General features: G+C 39.0%; 1 protein-coding gene across 4 annotated transcripts in view; it reads left to right on the top strand.

Annotated features, from left to right (window-relative positions):
- The window catches only part of LOC124805108 (mediator of RNA polymerase II transcription subunit 25), a 164707-nt gene extending 163610 nt beyond the window's left edge, over positions 1–1097 (top strand). For all 4 annotated transcript variants that reach the window (XM_047265557.1, XM_047265558.1, XM_047265559.1 and 1 more), the window contains one exon: positions 800–1097. The gene's annotated coding sequence lies outside the window, so the exon portion shown is untranslated. The remainder of the gene's footprint in view (positions 1–799) is intronic.
- Positions 1098–19997: the final 18900 nt, after the last annotated feature.

Genomic DNA, 19997 nt, shown 5'->3' with positions numbered 1-19997 from the left:
CTGCTGTGCATGCTCGGAACTGCAATTGTAGTGCTGCCGCAGATATAAATAGAAACGGATCTTACTTTGTGGACGACCCTCATATTAGATGGGAGATTGTTTACATATATGAGGAACAATATTGGACTAGGATTGAGGAACCCCATAAGTGATATTTCCTCAGTCATAATTATGTTCAAGGACTACCTTGGTTCAATTACTAAGAACAACCTTCTGTATTCTTTTGGTTGGATATGACATTATCCATTGGTTGGCTGTACCATCAACCCCATAAAACGCCAATTTATCTAGAAGAATACTGTGATACACACAATCAGGATAGGTCATAGAAATTTGCAATATGCAGTATGGTTTGAAATTAGCATATGAAGAAGTTCATGTGCTCTATACGTGCAGCTCTTTTACAATATCAATCGACATTGTTAAATAAACTTAAGACATCTAGAAAGTAATCATTTTTATCTTATGTCGAAGTCAGGGTATTGCTATGAGTGCTTTTTGGAGTTGCAAATAAATCATATTATGTGTTAGTAATGAAAGTCATCTTGATTAGTTTTAATGTCTTGACTAATGAATATCATGTTGTTATGATAACTGTCCAGATGTCAAAGTACATAACAACTGTTAGTGCTTAAATTAGTGGCATCAACCTTGGACAGGCCCTGTAGAGAAAATACACAACTAAACAAATATTAAGGATACTTGTGTCATACATCTCATGCACCAGGATTACTACTTTTTGTGCTTTTTTATGTGTGTTTGTTTAAAAAACAAATAGTATCTTGAATTTCTGTTACAGAATAACAGGAGTTCCTGGCAACATGTGTTTGAAGCGCTCCAGTGAATACTGTATCATCATGTATTTCACAAGTGGCAAAATGTTGCTTGTTCATTGTGAGCAACTTCACTGCTTTGCCCAGTTCCAAGATCCGTTGAGAGTTCAGGCAAAGAGTTCAGTGCATCTGAAGAATCATATTTTCAATATTCAGCATTCCGCATACTTTGCTGAATGAAATAATCCCTAAGCATTAACATACTTTTTAAACAATGTGTCAGAACTTCGAGCGATGGAGAAAATAAAGTAATTTTTTTACATATCCTTTGCTTTTTCTTCAAATCTGTTTTGTTATCCATTTTCAAATTACAGTGTGATTTGTGAAACCATATTGCAGTGCCTGTGTCATTAAGAAGAATGATGCAGTGTTGTTCCTTTGGACATACAGGATGCAGGAACCATGACATATGGAAGTTTGGGTCCGGCCATGGGTTGTGCATAGATAGCAATGTTGGTTGTTCACATTTGCAACTGTGAATACATTTCATGTTGTTTTTGACTCTTCATTTTAGTTTACTTTTCATGACATAATGATATCATCTCTCCCAATGTTAACAGTTCTGTCTTTCTGTCTCTCTGATGTGAAAAATACTGTAACAAAACTAAGAGTCATAATTTTGACACATAATGGATTTTCAAAAGAGGGCTCAGAAATGTTGATGTATGTGAGAGTAAATGTAGTCTTGTTAACCATTACACATAAAGCTTGAAAAGTATTTAGCCTAACAATACAATGTGTATTGTTGGAAGGTAGATTTATACAATGTGAAGAAAGATACAAGAAAAAATACATAAAATAATAGAAGTACAGGTTATAACTTACAAGATAGGGATGCAGTTCAGATTACAGAGGGCATGAACAATATCCAGACAGGAAACCTGAGATTTCTAAGAAAAATGAAAGATGTTCCAGTTTGGAAATGCTAGGTAATCATGAGATATGAAAAGAATGAAATGTTATTAAAATCGAAACAAATACAGAAGAAAATGAAAGAAAGGGAAATGCCATATGGACAGAATGGATGATACTACTGTATTTACTTGATTATAATTAAATTATGGTTGAATAATCAGTCAAAAAATATAGGGTTGTCTTATATTTACAGGTTAAATTATTGCAACTGTAGTCAACGCTTTTACGTTAGTAGATTGATGTAAGTGCCGTTCTACATTTACAGAAGAAGTCTGGCTATTGAGGTCACATGCAGATTTATTTTGGAAAATATGGAAGGGTGGGTCAGGCAAATTATACTTGCACTCGAACATGCTTGAGATTTCCCAGTATGCTGAAACGCTCCATACAGTATCAATGGTGCTTAAACAATCAAGTGACATTTGACTTGTGTGGCACTAATGCAAGGGATACATGAGACACTATAAACTAACCACCACTACACTCTATTGCTATGCTTAAAATTTGACAATTTTGGTAAACATAGCAGAACACAGCATTAAATTCAGGCATCCTCTTGAACTCTTGTTGTATTTGAACAGGTTTGCAATAAAAGTTCTCATACATTTGTGTATAGAAACATTTATGGTGCTTTTTAAGTAAACTTATTAATGAAAGGCAAAAATGTTGTCCCTAAAAACCATTACTTGATACTGAACGCAATTCAATATTTAATTTGTTTATGAGAGGCTGTAATGATTTACCACATTGGTTGCAAATGAGAAATTCAGTCACTGTTCACATATTAGAATATCGAGTAAAAATGTTACCTCTTTCTAATCAGCATTAGAACAAGATGGTGACATTCAGGTGAAGCAAGAAAGAAAATTAATCCAAAATTAAACATCTAAAAATGAAATAAATAATATTAAACAGACTCTAATTGTTAATGTGAGAATAAATTACAGCGGAAAGACCCTTCATGAAGATAGTACTGACAGATGTCACTAAGTTGCAGAAGCAAATGTTTGAGAACGGGATTGAATTGTGATTGTGATGTTTTATTTATGTATCAGTTGGTGTTGTTCAGATGACCTGCATCTTAAAAGATATTGCAGCCTGTGTTTCACAATTGCTCAAGCACAGCACTATGGCAGGTCTGGAGGGGGGAACAGTGATACCAGCTTGACTGAGAACTGAGGTAAATATGGGAGAGGACGTGGTAAACAGACAGCAAATTTCATTGTGCTGCCACTGCCAACCAAGGGAATGTATACCACGTACTTTGTATTTTTATTATCATCTACCATTTTTGTTAATGGCAGTGGTTACCTGTTTTACTGCCGAACACAGCTGGTTCTGTGTGGCTTCAATGTTTGTGTTTGCGTCTTTGATTTTCTTTATCTGTTGCTCTATTAGATCATGATGGTCGTTAAAAAAATCTACCTTCTGTTTTAACTCCACAATGTTACTGTTAACTTCAGAAAGTACTTCATGCTTGACTTGTTTTTTCATATCATTAAACTTCTCTTCAATTTCAGTGCGAAAGCTTTTTGCGAAGTCATAGAAATTCTGTGCGACCGTATCTTGTAAATCCTTGAATACTTGTTTTTGTTCATGTTTCGTTGTATTTAGATCTTGTTTGATGGTTTTCAGATTCTGTGTCAAATTATCAATTTTGGTATTCATATTTTGTTTCATATCAATGAAACTGGTGTTCATATTATCTAATTTTGTGTTTATGTTAGATAATAACTGTCATAGCAGTGTGTCAGTTGTACTACTGTGATTGCTGTCAGCTGTACCTTCCAAGTTAAGTTTGTGTTGTGAACAAGTGGTGTTGTAACATGTTGTCAAGATTCATATTTGTATCGCTCCCCAATGTTTCATTCATGAGCAGTATATTAGTTTGGGAGATGCGTAAAATTGTTTCGTCAATTGTAAACATTGTGTCATCAAGGTTATTATGCTGTGGAGTGTCGCTATCACTTATCACAACTGCGAGACTCCTCTCTAACGTACTTAAAACTTTCTGCAGTAGGCATGCATGGTGCCTGAACTTCAATTGTTCGATCGCGCAGTTCTTGGCTGATTGCGTTTTCGCTATTGCTATCAACAATGGACATATATTTTTCTGCCTTGTTGTTTGAATATGCAAAAATAAAAACTTCACAAAAATGCTAAAATTTCACATGCTAATTATTACACTTGATAATTGTAATTTACGCGATGTCAAAGCCTGTTTTATGTCTTATTATGGTACACAAACTATTGTGTCGCAATTCTTTATGTTTTACTGACAACGCATATCACACGAAAAATTCCTGTAAATTTTCCACAGTAAAATTCAAGGAAGGGAATAATGAGGAAAATGTTTCTATCTATATCAAAAGAGGTGCTGCTAAGTGTAACCATGCAAGCAACTTGCGGAGCCGTCCTACATTAGCTGCACTGAACAAAACAGCTTACTGTGGAAAATTTTATGTAACCTGGGACCTACTCTTTTTTCTTTCCAAAGTTTCTCCTCAATTTTTACTCTTTTGCTTTACTTGCTCCTCATTGTGATTCATGAAAACAAAAAAAAAACAGACAATTAGTTTTTATGACTAATAACCAAGTCATAGAAATTTCTTACTATAACAATAGTTAACAAACCCTACTTACAACCGATGTCCTGAAGTCGTGGCACTTAGATCACCAGTTGCATTAATATATATATATATATATACCTATTAATTCATATTATATATATATGTCTGCTTGTATCTGTATATGTGTGGATGGATATGTGTGTGTGTGCGAGTGTATACCCGTCCTTTTTTCCCCCTAAGGTAAGTCTTTCCGCTCCCGGGATTGGAATGACTCCTTACCCTCTCCCTTAAAACCCACATCCTTTCGTCTTTCCCTCTCCTTCCCTCTTTCCTGATGAGGCAACAGTTTGTTGCGAAAGCTTGAATTTTGTGTGTATGTTTGTGTTTGTTTGTGTCTGTCGACCTGCCAGCACTTTCATTTGGTAAGTCACATCATCTTTGTTTTTTTATATATATATATATATATATATAGATATATATAAAATTAAAAGGAAAAATTAAATGAATTGATTGGTAACTGTCCTTTTGCTTGCAATGAAAAGAGAATATTGGTGCACTGTATTATTATGAAATGTTCTACATGTACGAAATTGTGCTATTGTTCATTCACTTTACCTTGCGTCGTTTCTTTTTCTGTGTCCGTCACTGCATATATTTTAATTCTATTTGTCATCTTCTGAAAGCTTCTCCTTCTGTCAATTTTACAAAAATATGACCGTGGACTTCTTTTACTCCATTTCAATTGTAGATGCAGGCAGCCAACTCCAGGGAAACCCAGTGCCTCTCAATAATCTTAACTTGATTCTATTTCACTTTAATAAAAATATTTAATACTGTTATTAAGTCTTCTCCTATTCAGAAACACATATGATACGAAAGACTTGTAGCTCTTTGTACTCCAAGCAATACATCTTAACCAAACTTCTACCTATGAGAGAGTGAAACAAAATCATGTACCAAAAAGTGAATGATGTTTTATGGTCATTTTTCTACGCTTCACTGTGCATTCATAACTAATGTCTTTGCTGACGCTTATAGTCGGTCTTTGATTCTGTCGTTATTGCTGTTTCATTTTTTAATAAATTTTAACCTTACCATATCCTGGGGTCTTTCACCATGTACCTACACAACAAGAACAGAAATGATTAATGAACAAGATAACACAGTAAACAGAAAATTTACTTAACTTGTATTTCTCCAAGTATATGAAGTCTCACCACCCATGAACCATGGACCTTGTCCTTGGTGTGGAGACTTGCATGCGTCAGTGGTACAAATAGCCATACTGTATGTGCATCCACAGCGGAGGACTATCTGTTGAGAGGCCAGACAAACGTGTGGTTCCTGAAGAGGAACAACAGCATTTCCAGTAGTTGCAAGAGCAACAGTTTGGATGGTTGACTGATCTGGCCTTGTAACATTAACGACGATGGCCTTGCTGTGCTGGTACTGTGAACGGCTGAAAGCAAGGGGAAACTACAGCCGTAATTTTTCCTGAGGGCATGCAGCTGTACTATATGGTTAAATCATGATGGCGTCCTCTTGGGTAAAACATTCCAGAGGTAAAATAGTCCGCCATTTGGATCTCTGGATGGGGACTGCTCAGGAGGACATTGTTATCAGGAGAAAGAAAACTGCTGTTTATGAATCGGAGCATATAATGTCAGATCCCTTAATCGGGCAGTTAGGTTAGAAAATTTTAATAGGGAAATGGGGAGTTTAAAGTTAGATATAGTGGGAATATGTGAAGTTCGGTGGCAGGAGGAACAAGACTTCTGTTCAGGTGAATACAGGGTTATGAATAGAAAATCAAATAGGGGTAACACAAGAGTAGGCTTAAGAATGAATAAAAAAATAGAAGTGCGGGTAAGCTATTATGAACAGCATGGCAAACGCAATATTGTAGCCAAGATAGACATGAAGCCCATGCCTACCACTGGAGTAAACGTTTATGTGCCAACCAGCACCACAGATGATGAAGTGATTGAAGAAATGTATGATGAGATAAAAGAAGTCATTCAGTTAGTCAGAGGAGACAAAAATTTAATAGTCATGGGAGACTGGAATTTGATAGCAGGAAAAGGAAGAGAAGGAGAAGTAGTATGTGAATATGGACTGAGGGTAAGGAATGAAAGAGGAAGCCCCCTGGTAGAATTTGGCAGAGGGTATAACTTAATCATAGCTAACACGTGGTTTAAGAATCATGAAAGAAGATTTGTATATGTGGAAGAGGCCTAGAGACACTGCTAGGATTCAGATAGATAGTGGTAAGACAGAGGTTTAAGAACCAGGTTTTAAATCGTAAGAAATTTCCAGGGGTAGATGTGGACTCTGGCTACAGTTTATTGGTTATGCACTGTAGACTAAAACTGAACAAACTGCAAAAAGGTAAGAATTTAAGGAGATAGTACCTGGATAAACTAAAAGAACCAGAGGTTATAGAGAGTTTCAGTGAGAGCATTAGCAAACGATTGACAAGAACGGGGGAAAGAAATGCAGTCGATGAAGAATGGGGAGCTTTGAGAGATGAAATAGGGAAGGCAGCAGGGGATCAAGTAGGTAAAAAGATGAGGGCTAGTAGAAATCCTTGGGTAACAGAAGAGATATTGAATGTAATTGATGAAAGGAGAAAATATAAAAATGCAGTAAATGAAGCAGGCGAAAAGGAATAGAAACGTCTCAAATATGAGATCAACAGGAAGTGCAAAATGGCTAAGCAGGAATGCCTAGCGGACAAATGTAAGGAACTTAGGCATATATCACTAGGGGTTACAAAGATATTGCCTTCAGGAAAATTAGAGAGACCTTTGGAGAAAAGAGAACCACTTGTATGAATATCAAGAATTTGGATGGAAAACCAATTCTAAAGAAAGAAGGGAAAGCAGAAAGGTGGAAGGAGTAAATAGAGGATTTATACAAGGGTGATGTACTGGAGTGCAATATTATGGAAATGGAAGAGGACATAGATGAAGATGAAATGGGATATATGATACAGCGTGACGAGTTTGACAGAGCACTGAAAGACCTGAGTCGAAACAAGCCCCCGGGAGTAGACAACATTCTGTTAGAACTACTGATAGCCTTGGGAGAGCCAGCACTGACAGAACTCTACCATCTGGTGAGCAAGATATATGAGACAGGCGAAATACCCTCAGACTTCAAGAAGAATATAATAATTTCAATCCCAAAGGAAGCAGGTGTGAAAATTACTGAACTATCAGTTTAATAAGTCATGGCTGCAAAATATTAACATAATTTCTTTACAGACAAATGGAAAAACTGATAGAAGCCGACCTCGGGGAAGATTCGTTTGGATTCCGTAGAAATGTTGGAACACGTGAGGCAATACTGATCCTATGACTTATATTAGGAGATAAGTTAAGGCAAGACAAAAGGAGTACAACCATGAGTGATGTATCAGTGCAGAAGAAAAACTTGTTGTAATTTTAAGATACATTTTATTTTTTTTTTTTTGTTCTTTGCGTCAGTTTATTCATAAGTATTAATTAAAATAGTTTTTGCCAATGTTAAAATTCTTTGAACTGAAACAATTTACAAAATTCATAATTACAAGTCAAAAAGTGTGACAAATGGTTCTTCACTTCGTTTTGTGCACCTTGCACGATGATATTAGTTTGAAGTTTGCACTATACGTGGTATTCTGTTTTTATGTGCAGCTCCAGCAAAAGAAGCTTGAACTTCGAAATGAACATGGTGCGCACATTACTGTTGTCAACATATGAAGAGGAGTGAAGTGTAGTTCGATATTTGATGGTCAAAGGGGGTAAACTGAGTGAAACTCACAGGGATGTGTGTGCCGTGTAAATATAAATAATAAGAAAATCCAGAGGCCTTAATAGACCATTTCTACTGGACCAAATCAAGTTTTACAGGTTGGCCTTATTCTCTGTCATACAGTACATGTAACTTACGCAAATATTTTATCTTGTGACGCCTATTGCATCACATGATGTAATAAGGCCAATACTTCTGAAGGAGATATTTTTACAAATATCAAAACCATGGTCATGGTATAATAAACCTCTATTTGCAACTGGTTGGCTGATGTTTCAATCTATTTTACAGGTATCTAGGGACTGGGGATTCAATGTGTTCTCTACATTTTGAGTTTCTTCTTAGCCGATCTACAATTGCTGGTATTATTAGACATTTGCATGTCCATATGGCAGATGCTGAAAGAGGAATATATGAAACAACTGACCAAAGAAGAGTGGAAGAATATCAGCCACTAGTATGAGAAGACAGCAAACTTCCCACACAGTGTGGGATCCATAGATGGGAAACGTAAGTATCGTTAAACCAAGGAGATCAGGTAGTGAATATCATAAAAATTGCTTTTCTATTCTTATAATGGCCATAGGAGACAGCAATTATTGTTACAGATTGATAGACATAGGGGAATTCGGTCATCAAGTATATTCAAAGCAGCCAAATTGGATAAAAAAATTTCAGTCAAACTCTGAATTTTCCAGCAGCAGCATCAGTTTGGAATTATCCTTGTGGACAGAAAATCTCATACGTGAAACTTACTAATAGATTAAAACTGTGTTCCGGATCAAGATTCAAACTTGGGATCTTTGCCTTTCAAGTCTCAGTCCAGCACACATATTTAATATGCCAGGAAGTTTCATACCAGTGCACACTCCGCTGCAGAGTGGAAATTTCACTGTGGCACCCCCTTGTGTTCGTGGCTGATGAGACTTTTGCAGTGAGTGGCAATTTGAGCATGTTACACAATAACCTGACGAATAAACAAAAAATTTTAACCACAGGCTGTCACGAGCATTGCATTATGCAGAACGTGCATTTAGCATTTTATCTAATAAAATAATCGAGAATTTTCCATCGTCTGGTCGATGTTAATGCTGATGTGGCGAGTACTGTTATTCAAGTGTGTTGTGCTCTTCGCAGTTTTGTGAAACAACATGACAGCTGCAGTTCTGATGTCACTCTGACGTGCTGAATGGTAAACATTCTTGCACATGGGACAGCAGGAACTAATACGAGGGAGGATCAGAAAGTAACACACACTATTTTTTCTCCCCTGGTATTGCAGCTGGAATGTTGAATTTCATTATGATATTAGTTTGGAGTTTGCGCGTTAGATGGTATTTTGTTTTCACGTGCAGCTCTAGCGAGAGAAACCTGAACTTCGAAACAAATATGGTGCGCATGTTATTGTCATCAACTTACGAAGAGGAGTGAAGTGTAGTTCGATATTTATGGGCCAAAGGGCGTAAAACGAGTGAAATTCACAGGGACATGCGTGGGGCATATGGGGACGACTATGTGGAGAATAGCAATGTCTGCAGGTGGTATGCATTCTTCCAAGAGAGCCGTGTGAACTTCAGCGATTCGCCTCGCTCCAGGCGGCCAGTAACGGCTGCATCCCCATAGAATGTCGAAGCCATTGGGGCAACAATTTTGAGCGAATGGGGTGTGCAGCTGCGAACCTTATCACAGCAAATTTAACACTTCCTATGGCGTGGTGTATGACATTATTCACGACACATTGAAATTTCCTAAAGTTACTGCTCGCTGGGTTCCTAAGAATCTGACAGACAACCACAAGTGCCAGCAAAAGATGACAAGCTTGAATCACTTAACGTGTTACACTATATATGGGCGCGACTTTCTGAAAGGAAGCGTCACTGGTGATGAGTTGTGCCCGCAACACGCCTGAAACCAAGAAGGCCGTTGTAGAGTGGAAACAAACTGGTTCCCCTGTATGAAAAAAAAAAAAAAAAAAAAAAAAAAAAAAATTGAAAGTGACTCAGTCTGCTAGGAAAATGCTTGTGACAAGTGTTCTGGGATATACATGGTGTGTCATTGGTGGATTTTGCTGAATACAGGACCACTGTGATTGCTGCAGCCTAAATTAAAACTCTGGTTAAGATGCGTTGTGATCTTCGTGACAGAAGCCACAACATTAATGCTGACAATGTCATACTTCTTCATAGCTATGTTCATCTCTATGTTGCTGCACCACTTCGTCAGAAAATCGTCAAATTTGGGTAGGAGGTGCTCCAGCATTCACTATACAGTCCATCCCTTGCACAATCGGACTTTCATCTGTTTGGTCCATGGTGAAATGCTTTGCGACAGATGCAGAACTGGAATCAGCAGCCCTCAGATAGCTATACTCCATGCAAATGGACTTACACGAACAGGGTACAATGAAGCCGGTTCTCCGTTGGAAGAAATGTGTGGAGAACATTGGTGACTATGTAGAAAGTATGTAGAAGATGTAAGTTCATTTGTGATTTTTGTTTTGTTACAAATTAACCGTTATTGTGTGTTATTTTATGATCTTCCCTTGCAATATCAGAAATCGTTTTGCTGATTACTTTTGTTCTCCTCAAGAATCTGTACGATGGCAAGGTCTTTACGCTAACATCCTTGAATGAAGAATATTATTTTTTTAATTTAAAAATTAGCTTGTTGATATTTTATTCATGAATACATTTCAGCGTACACAGTTTCTGTCAGTACTCACCAAGATCTGATTCCTGATTGTCATTCATTCCATCCTACTTTTTTCCCAGAATGATCGCTGGACTATCTCCTTTTATTTCTGTTTTTCTGCTCTGAGTCACATGGGTTGTAGAGCTATGGGTGTTTTTGCACTTCCGTGATAATTATTTCGCTGTTCAGACTCTTCATTTTGACACTTCATCAACAGTAACAAAGATGCGACGGTGATATAGTCTGTCTACAACCTGCACATCGAGCTGCCAAATCCCCAGTCGCTGTACCCAGCTAAGTCACAGGAAACACCTTCGCACAGGGTGTCCCACAAAGTTATAGCAACTTTTTTGCTGCGCATTTGTCAAATCAGTGGTGACTCTTTGCTCAGACACGCCTGGAGAGTGCTAATTTTCACTAAACGCATTAGACTATTCGAAACACAGTAATCAGTAACTAACAAGAATAACGCAAGAATTTAGGTAATTCATCAGTCGCTGCACTGTGCTGTTATACAAGCAACAGATTCATAGCCATGTACTGCAGTTCTTCCTGGAAGGCCGCTTCCCTCAGACAGACCACAAAAACGCAGCGCATTTTCCAATCACGTGGGAAGAAAGTAGGTGGAATGCACCCCAGCGTGTTCGCAAGCCTGAGCGCAAAAGTCTGCCCCATTCAACAGAAGTGGTGTATATTGTAGACCTGAATTTCGGCTCAAACGCGCGTGGAAAACACGGTCGTGGGGATATGGCTCAATATTGTGTTAGAAAATTACCAGCAGTCATGTCAAATACATGCATCTTGCTGGCAAAAAGCTACCTGGCACTGTAATTAGTACTATACTCTATCTTACTTGAGAACGGCTTTGTTACAGTGCGTGCACACCAAATAATTAAGACAACCCAGGAACTGCGTAAGTTACAATTAAACGACATCAACTATGTCAAAACCAAACTAACAACGTAATTCCACACAATACAATATAAAATGCTCCTGATAACTACCAGCCCCAACAGTCGATCCATGCCCAATCCTGTAAGAATATAATCTGTATGGCTCATGGACCAGTGTCTGTGCTGCTATGCATGTCTGAATAATCAAATAAATAAAAAAATCTTTACGTATGAGCTGCAAAACAATAGATTAGTACAGCAGAATGAAACTGCATACCAAAAACTTTAGATACACGAAGGAAGTTCTTTATGCAATGCCCTAGCAAGCATTCGCTCTTACCAAGTACAGATAGCACTAAACTAGCCTACCCCAATTTCCAATTTGTATCCAAAATACACCAATCCACAGACGTAGCCGGGATTTAATTTACAGGTGAGGAGGTTCAACAAATGGACAGCATCATAAAATGGACTTGTAATAGAATACAAAACAGCACCTTATACGTAGAAAGTGTGTGTATTTAAGTAGAAAATTTAAATTATTGTGGATCGTTCAGCTAATAAATTATAACATTCATCATCAAGCATAAATCGGTCAGTAAAATTCCTTTGTTGATGGTATCTCTAGGGAGCTGTGTTTTTGTATGGCAGTAAAAGTTGTTTAGAGATGGCAGTGAACAATTGCACATACATGTTGGCAAGCCACATCTTTGCAACAAGTAGTATAGTTTTAAACAATAGCGAGTTAGAGAGGAGGGCAAACAGCACAGTGACCGTCATGAAGAGAGGGGAAGTACGCTATGAAACTAATTTCCAGCTTTCTCAGTGGTGACAACACACGCACAGTTTCAACCTCATAGTCCCATCGATCGTCTGCTATGCTAGAGATAAGGAAGTAAGTTTAGTATTTCATGTCTCGTCGACAGCTAAGGTCATTAGAGATGGAGTATTGCTCGAATTTCTTAATGTTCGTGATGGAGGAGGAGGGCAGGGGGATGGTGTGGAAGGAAGCGGTATGGCTTTTCAAGGTAATGGCAACAAAAATTATTATGTTTCGTGAAAGCGCAGAATAGAGGCATTTATCTTCAAATGTGGTACTTCTTAATAGTAATGAAAATGAAACGAAATTAAGCATTTTGTAACAATGTTAGATCGCAAGGGTTGGCAATGGCCGGCTGCTGCTCAAAGTTTACCGATTTTCTGCCGACACGTAGACCCATTGATTACAACTACAATTTGGAAGTGTTTATTTTAGCAATTTCGCCCCCTTTTTCTGGTCGGTACTTGTCAGTAGAAGCGGAAATCCTCGTGCCGTTTCTGTTCTGTTACGAGGTCCCTGCCAACCTTAGCAAACAGTTGAATACTCTCAAGTATTAGAAGAAGGTCAATTTTATTTCATCCTCATTATACCAAATAAGCAGCATTTGAATGTGAACATATCTATAAATTGCTTTCACGAAACATTCTTATTTCCACGATGTTTAATTACGTTAGTCAGTGGAAGTCAGTGCCACATCTGAATGTTTCATTTACGGTGAAAGTGTTACGGACGGGGGAGATCTGACATAATGATGCATAAATCATGCAAACCTTTATTGACAAATTAAGAGGAGAAGGGATGGATTAGCATGTTGTTTTATGAACTGTACCGCTCCTGTTGTTCATAAAAAGTGCAGGAAAATTTATTGGATGAATTATTGTGCTAGAACAGATACAGTGCAAAATCTTTGGATAGTCAGTTTAAAAGTTATACCTTAAAAGAACGTGTTTATTTTGGGGGAAGCTGTACCAGTATCACAGGAAAAATGAAAAACGAAGTGAGGAAACTGATTTTGAAAAGAAAAAAATTGTTGGTCGTGTTGCTATGTAGACATTTTCGAAACGTATAATGGAAATGGTGACAAAACAATCATTTCGTGTAGTGCGTATCGAAGATCATTATCTGTGATAATTTAAAAGTGGCCAGTCACATGTGATAGCTGACATCACCTTCGCAAAAGAGTGCCAAAAGACGCTTCTGACAAAGGAGCCTAAATGGTTGTTTAAACAATATTAATGATAATCTGTTGACATGTTTTGTGAACACACTTGCACAGGAATATTGGCTTATTTATTTATGGAAAAACCTTTTTTATATTTAATGTGGGCGGTTTGAGTGTGGCTGGTTGTTATTTAAATATTGTTGTATAATATTAGTTTAGTGTGGAATGTGGTGACATTGAGTCAAATCATGTCTGTAGAATGTAAGAACTATGCATTTTCAGTGCAGATTGCCTTCAGCCAATTGTAAAGCAGACAGTAGCCGAACACTATGAAGTCAAGTGGAGGCTGGGAGTTCTCGAGCGAAGAGCTCAAGGGAACGATTCTGGACACTTTTATGTTTGTTCTGGGAAAAGACAGACCTGCCTGTGATAATGCACATGATTCAGACATATAGGTGATAGAATCTGGGTGGTGAACAGACGTTGTGGATACTTTTAGGTTAGAACTTGAACGGGATACTTGGATGTTCACTCTGGAAGAAGGCAGACCTGCCTGTGGTATCATGTGGTTTTCGATGGAGTAGGCGATAGATTCCGGGTGGTGAACAGCCGCTAATATACTCTAACTTCCGAAAAGACTTTTCGTTTCGAGAGGTCTGAATGTGCTCCTGTGTAGGACTCTTAACTCTTTCCGCATGTATAATGGAATTGAGAAAAGAACGAGCATGAATTACAGTGCTTTGTATCATGTATTTTAGTGTGTGAATCATCATGTTGAACTCTGAATTGTTTTGAGCTGATGAGTGTCTCGTATATTGTGATCATGAAATGGACTTAGTCTTTGCGTATCCCGGGGATAGTCTGGGATTTTGCTACCATTCTCACAGCGCTCTCAGCATAACTTTACTGCGTTTTAGAAGAGTATTTCTGTTTGCATTATACATGATTATCCTAGAACAACTTTCCATTTGAGATATCGATTCTTGAATAAGCATTATTCAACATCATTCTTTGTCATCTACATCAGCTATAGATTCAGAATGGAACCTTTTTTTATTAAATTGTTCAATTATCTTTTATTTTATGTTTATGTGTATTTTATTAATTCACAATTCTAGCTGATGCATAGACTATTTGACTATAGGATCAGGGCTACAGATTATTATATGCAGCGAGTTAGCTGTGGGGGCATGAAAGCAGATGTAACTGGCTCGACCCTATGACTACATCCAGCTACTGTTTTTAAACAGAACCATGCATAGCCTGAGTACCTAACGTACAAACAACAGCAGGCAAAGTCTCAACAGATTTTTTTTGTTTGGACTGCTGTTTGAAGAACAACTTTAATACTAGTAACCATTAGTTACCCCTTGTAATGTACTATAGTTTGCATGAGCATTTAGTTTTAGATGGTTGATGTTGAAAGGTAACCCTGGTGGACTATTTAAAGATTGAGAATGTAGGCAAAAGTTAGTTTACTAACAACATTTATTTTACCAAAAACAGATATAAATTATTCTAAACAAGTTATTGAGAGAATACCGTAAAAAACTAACAAGTAATTTAAGACTATACTGTACAAAGGATCCTGGGTGGCAGAGACAGTTTAACTAGTGGAGTGAGTCAAGTACTCTGACCCTAAAAATATGGAAAACGCAATCTGAATTGATCTGATGCTGAGCAGACTTTGATTGATCAAACCTACTGAAGTTTCTCTATAAAGGTACAGCTGAGAGCAAGTGGCGATTGAGATCTGTATGCACTGACAATGCTGGAGTGGGAGTACGTTACCCCGTTTGCTTCGGGCGGTGATGTAAGTTGCAGCTCGCGAGATGTGTGCAGTGGAGGTGAGACGTGGAGACGCAACTGTGAATCGATCGCGGCCACGAAAGAAATGCCACGGTCTAGAGATCAGGGAGACGGATTGCAATTTACTCTCTACCAGAGCCCTGAAATCACGGTAGATTTCAGCGTGTGACACACCCATTCACTGGTCATACCAAGGACCAATTTGGCTCACTTATACAACAGAGCACACAAGGACACAAAACGTCAAGACTGGTAAACCAAAAACTGAATAAGTGTGTCCTCGGCAAACGAATAGTCCGAGACGTTTGAAGTCACACTGTCAGTACGGTAAGAACTTCAACACAGCCTCCCCAGTCTAAACTACTCACAAGTCAAGTCGGTCTCAAGACAGGTTTCAAGTACCAACCACACACGCCAGAGCTTCGACCAAAGTCCCACACCTGAGTGCTTCGCACCTCACCAGAAAAAAATTTCGTTTTCCCACAAAGTGCACGAACGTCACTGCCTTCACGCCGTCTTGAGGCAATCACAAGGCTCTATAGGCGCTAAATCTCCCCTCCAACAAGACAGCACAAACTCATGTTTAACCAGGGCAAGAGTTAAGAAACCTGCATCTCTGAAAAAAGGAAACTGCAAATTACTGGCTTTTTTAAGTTTTCACGGAAGGGTAAGGGATGATTTTTTCCCAAAGTCGTGTCTCTTTCGACATCAACAAGTGAACAAATACAATCTCAAAGATGTTTATCTAAAACACCTGTGCTTTGGAGCTTGTTAGTCCTAGCTATGAGGGGTAATAAAGATTATATCTCTAAACATTTCTCAGACGCTTTATTTTTCTCATACAACTGAGGCAGCCAGGGGAAGTGGCTCACTGGCCTATTTGCACTATTGACAAACACGGAAACTTGTGAATTTTTATTATGTGTGGCTCTGCGTACAATGCATGGTTTACGACTCCACTGTGTAGACGTGTTCCTTTAGGCCGTCGCTCCGGCCCAGGCTTCTGCTGGTGCTGCGGCAGGTAGCATGGCATTCTTCTGCTGGAGACCTGTCTCGACAAGGGGCTGCCCTGTCTGCCCTGTACAGCTGTGGATCTGTCCAGCAAGATTTACTAAGGGATGGGCTCACACCAATTGCTTCAATATGTCGTTTCTATGAGCTAAGAATCATGAAAATACCTCATGCTTTTAGCGCCCTACCAGGCTCCAGCAACATCTGCTCAGGCTGTTAACTTTCTAGAGTCTCGCTCAAGGTGCGTCAGGTTGTAACAAAATCTTTAACAATTTTCCGTATGCGAAAAAAATTGGTGAGTGAGTGTGAGAGAGTAACTTGTCCTCTCTCAACGTCACACCTACTGGTATTGTCTTTCTTACATCCTGATATTCACATCCCTTTAACCAAAATGATTCTCTGAGAACTACATCATCATTCTTCCATGGAATTCCACTGAAGTTCTTGGAGCACGTCTCTTACACTTCTGTATGAAGTCGTGTTGTAGCCATTATCATCATACAATTTTCCTTGGCTTCCAGCAACTCCTTATGATCTTCCTATGTTTGTACTTCCCTCCGCACAACGACATTACCACCAAACATCGAACATAAAAGTATGTCAGACAGTCATGGCAATGGAAGGTTTGTGCACTATAAATAGGGTTAGTGGGAGATGTATTGCTGAAAATCTATCTCACATTATTTACAATGTATTCCTTCCAACACAGAGGATTGCTATCCAGTTCTGCACTGTAGTGTGACCTGACTCGAGCCTAGGTAGCTGCCATTTACAGATGAATTTATAAAGTTCCATGACTAGGGGAATGTATGTGCAAATCCACAGTGCTGCTAGGCATTTTTTCACATTAAGAATCAGATCCTATATCACATGCTTGTGTGTGATGTATATTGTATAACAATGATTGGCAATATGAATACTGGGTCGTAAGAAGACCACATTGCGCGTATAGAAGCTTGAAAGCAGTTTGCTGAGTTTTAAAACACATTATGGAGAATATCTGATGCTGCTGGTCGTCGTTCCCTTTTGCTAATCCATTTGCACATGGATCACTAGGAGAATGAAGATATGGCCCCATTACGTTACTTAAAATGTTGAAGTGTGGTGAACGTGTGGGACCTATGCTCTACAATATGGACTACTATGGAGAGACTGCCTATGGTGGACATATTCTTAAACTGCCCTTCGATTATGTTGTCAAGTATTTATTGGAACACAAAGTTACCATTACTGACTTCTGGTGGTGTTAAATACAGGGTGTGTTGTGTAGTGGTCTCAAAGGAATAGGAGAGACATTCACTTGTGTCTTTATTAAAACAAACATCACACGGGGGTGGGGGTATACTGAGTGCATGTCACATAGTTTAGCATTGCTGTATTGTCATTAGTCAGGCACTGTGCCAGGCAGTGCTAGACCACTGCCACTGCTACCACCATCACTAGAGACCGCGCCACACTGTGTGACACTACAAGGCTGTCCTCAAATGATTGACAAACCCTGGTGTCCGAATTCTGCAGAATGCACAATACACCAGTATGGCAAGGCCGCTTTCACCTATGAGTCTGAAGCAGCAGGCGCTGCATCATACATTGAGGAATGCAAGAGGACATCTCACGCCTTTCGCCCGATACAGGCCATGTGTCCGCCACAAAATGTGTGCTCTAGATAGCTGACCAGAGCATACTGGCACAGCTCTACGATGTCAGAGATTGAAACTTGGAATACCTGAACTGAATCTATGACGTCAGACCCAGTATGGCTGACCAGGGATGCAAAATAGCGATCTAACACAGCGATCAGGGCAGTCTCTATCATGTCAGAATCCAATTTCTGGAATACTGGCTTTGACCCTATGATGTCAGAGACAAAGGATGTTTGTGCAGGTCCAGGCCTGTCTGCTGGACAAAGGATGTCGTACTTGACCTGTTTTCCCAAGCCTCTATTCGCTCAGAGGTGTACGGTCACTGCATACTGCTCCTCCTAATTCTAAGTGTAGATATTTCCACTTCATACCTTTAACACAACACCAGGGGGGAAAGGGGCCTTCTGCACACACACACCACCACCACTGCCATCACCCCACATCACCCCCACTGCCTCGAACTGGTCCCACAGTCTGCAAACGTCTGAGCTGCTTGTAATATTTCTGGCTTTGTAGCCATCATACTCAGCTACTAGAAGCCATTCTTCGAGCTGTTGAGAAGGCAGCAGTGTGAAGATAGTGTAATGTGGTGTGAGGTACCAGTGACAGTTGGTTTGTTCGGCAAGAGTATCGTGAGAAAGACCACTTGAATTGTAGTCCTCCTCCAAGATTGGCTGCTGTGTTCAGAAGTAGCGCGCCAAAATGATAAACTTGTGTTGTTAGTATTAGAAAAACTAAACTGTGAATTTACTAGGCTTACATATAAAAGCTTTCAATAGCAGGCTGTCGTTCCATTATCTCAAAAGTGTTACTTACCTGTAGGACAATAAACAATCTAAAACAGAAAAAGTAGAGAAAGCATTTTAGAGAGCTTTGCATCATGACTATCTTGGGTGATGGGTGATGTAGTTTGGTTGCAAGAACAGAGCTGGTTCGGGAGTGTTGGAGGACAGACATGTTATCTGCCTTGCTCGGTGTTGCTTAAATTTTAATTAGCAATCTCTGGTTATTTGGATATGCAATTGAGAACAATCTGATAGTAATTGCACAAATACAGTGTTCATTATTTTTTTATGGAAGTGTGAAGAATGGAAATTATTTGTGATTCATAAGGAATACCAGTTCCTCTCTAATAGTTTATTACAGCCTCAAGATAATGGAGTCATGAACTACCTGCTGTTTTCTGCACAGAGGACAATAACTATATAAGACTGCAGTCTAGTGAACGTTATTCAGAACTTGTGTATTCCACTCAGGGTGGTGGAAGCAACTAGTCACTTTGTGTGTACTGCAGTCTTAGTACAAAGGAGATCAGTGACACATCATCTGTGGTAACGCTGAGGAGGTACATAGGAGGGAAATTTTCAAGGGAAGGGATTTATCATATTCACCTAAATTCCTGTCATTATCAATATCTCTCTCTCTCTCTCTTTCCACCTGGCAAATGCTCTGCATCAAACCGGGTCTCTCCCACCAAGTGTACTTGTGCTATGCTTAAACAACCCCCACACCCCCTCTGAGATCACGCTCTAAGCAGTTCACCCTTCTACACTAGCTACCATAAGCTCAAAATGGTGAGGAAATCCACTTATCCAAGTTTAAAATTATGGGAAATCTACTGGCTGTCAAACTTGAGAGCTATCATCCTTGTCACGTGCCTCCAAACTCACCGATACAGAGAGGCTGCTTTCGCCAGCAGTAGGTATGTATGTGAATTGGCCAGTGCCATGTCATACAATGAGGAATGCAGGTGGACATCTTTCTCTTGGTAGGGGCTGCGTGCCCCACCACAATTGGCACACTAGTACATACCAGCAATGTAGCGAAACCATTTGTGAATGAAACTCGCATGTAT

Source organism: Schistocerca piceifrons, chromosome 7, assembly GCF_021461385.2.
Source record: "Schistocerca piceifrons isolate TAMUIC-IGC-003096 chromosome 7, iqSchPice1.1, whole genome shotgun sequence".
NCBI lineage: Eukaryota > Metazoa > Arthropoda > Insecta > Orthoptera > Acrididae > Schistocerca > Schistocerca piceifrons.
The sequence above is the reverse complement of the archived record's forward strand: the minus strand, read 5'-3'. Positions and strand labels throughout refer to the sequence as shown.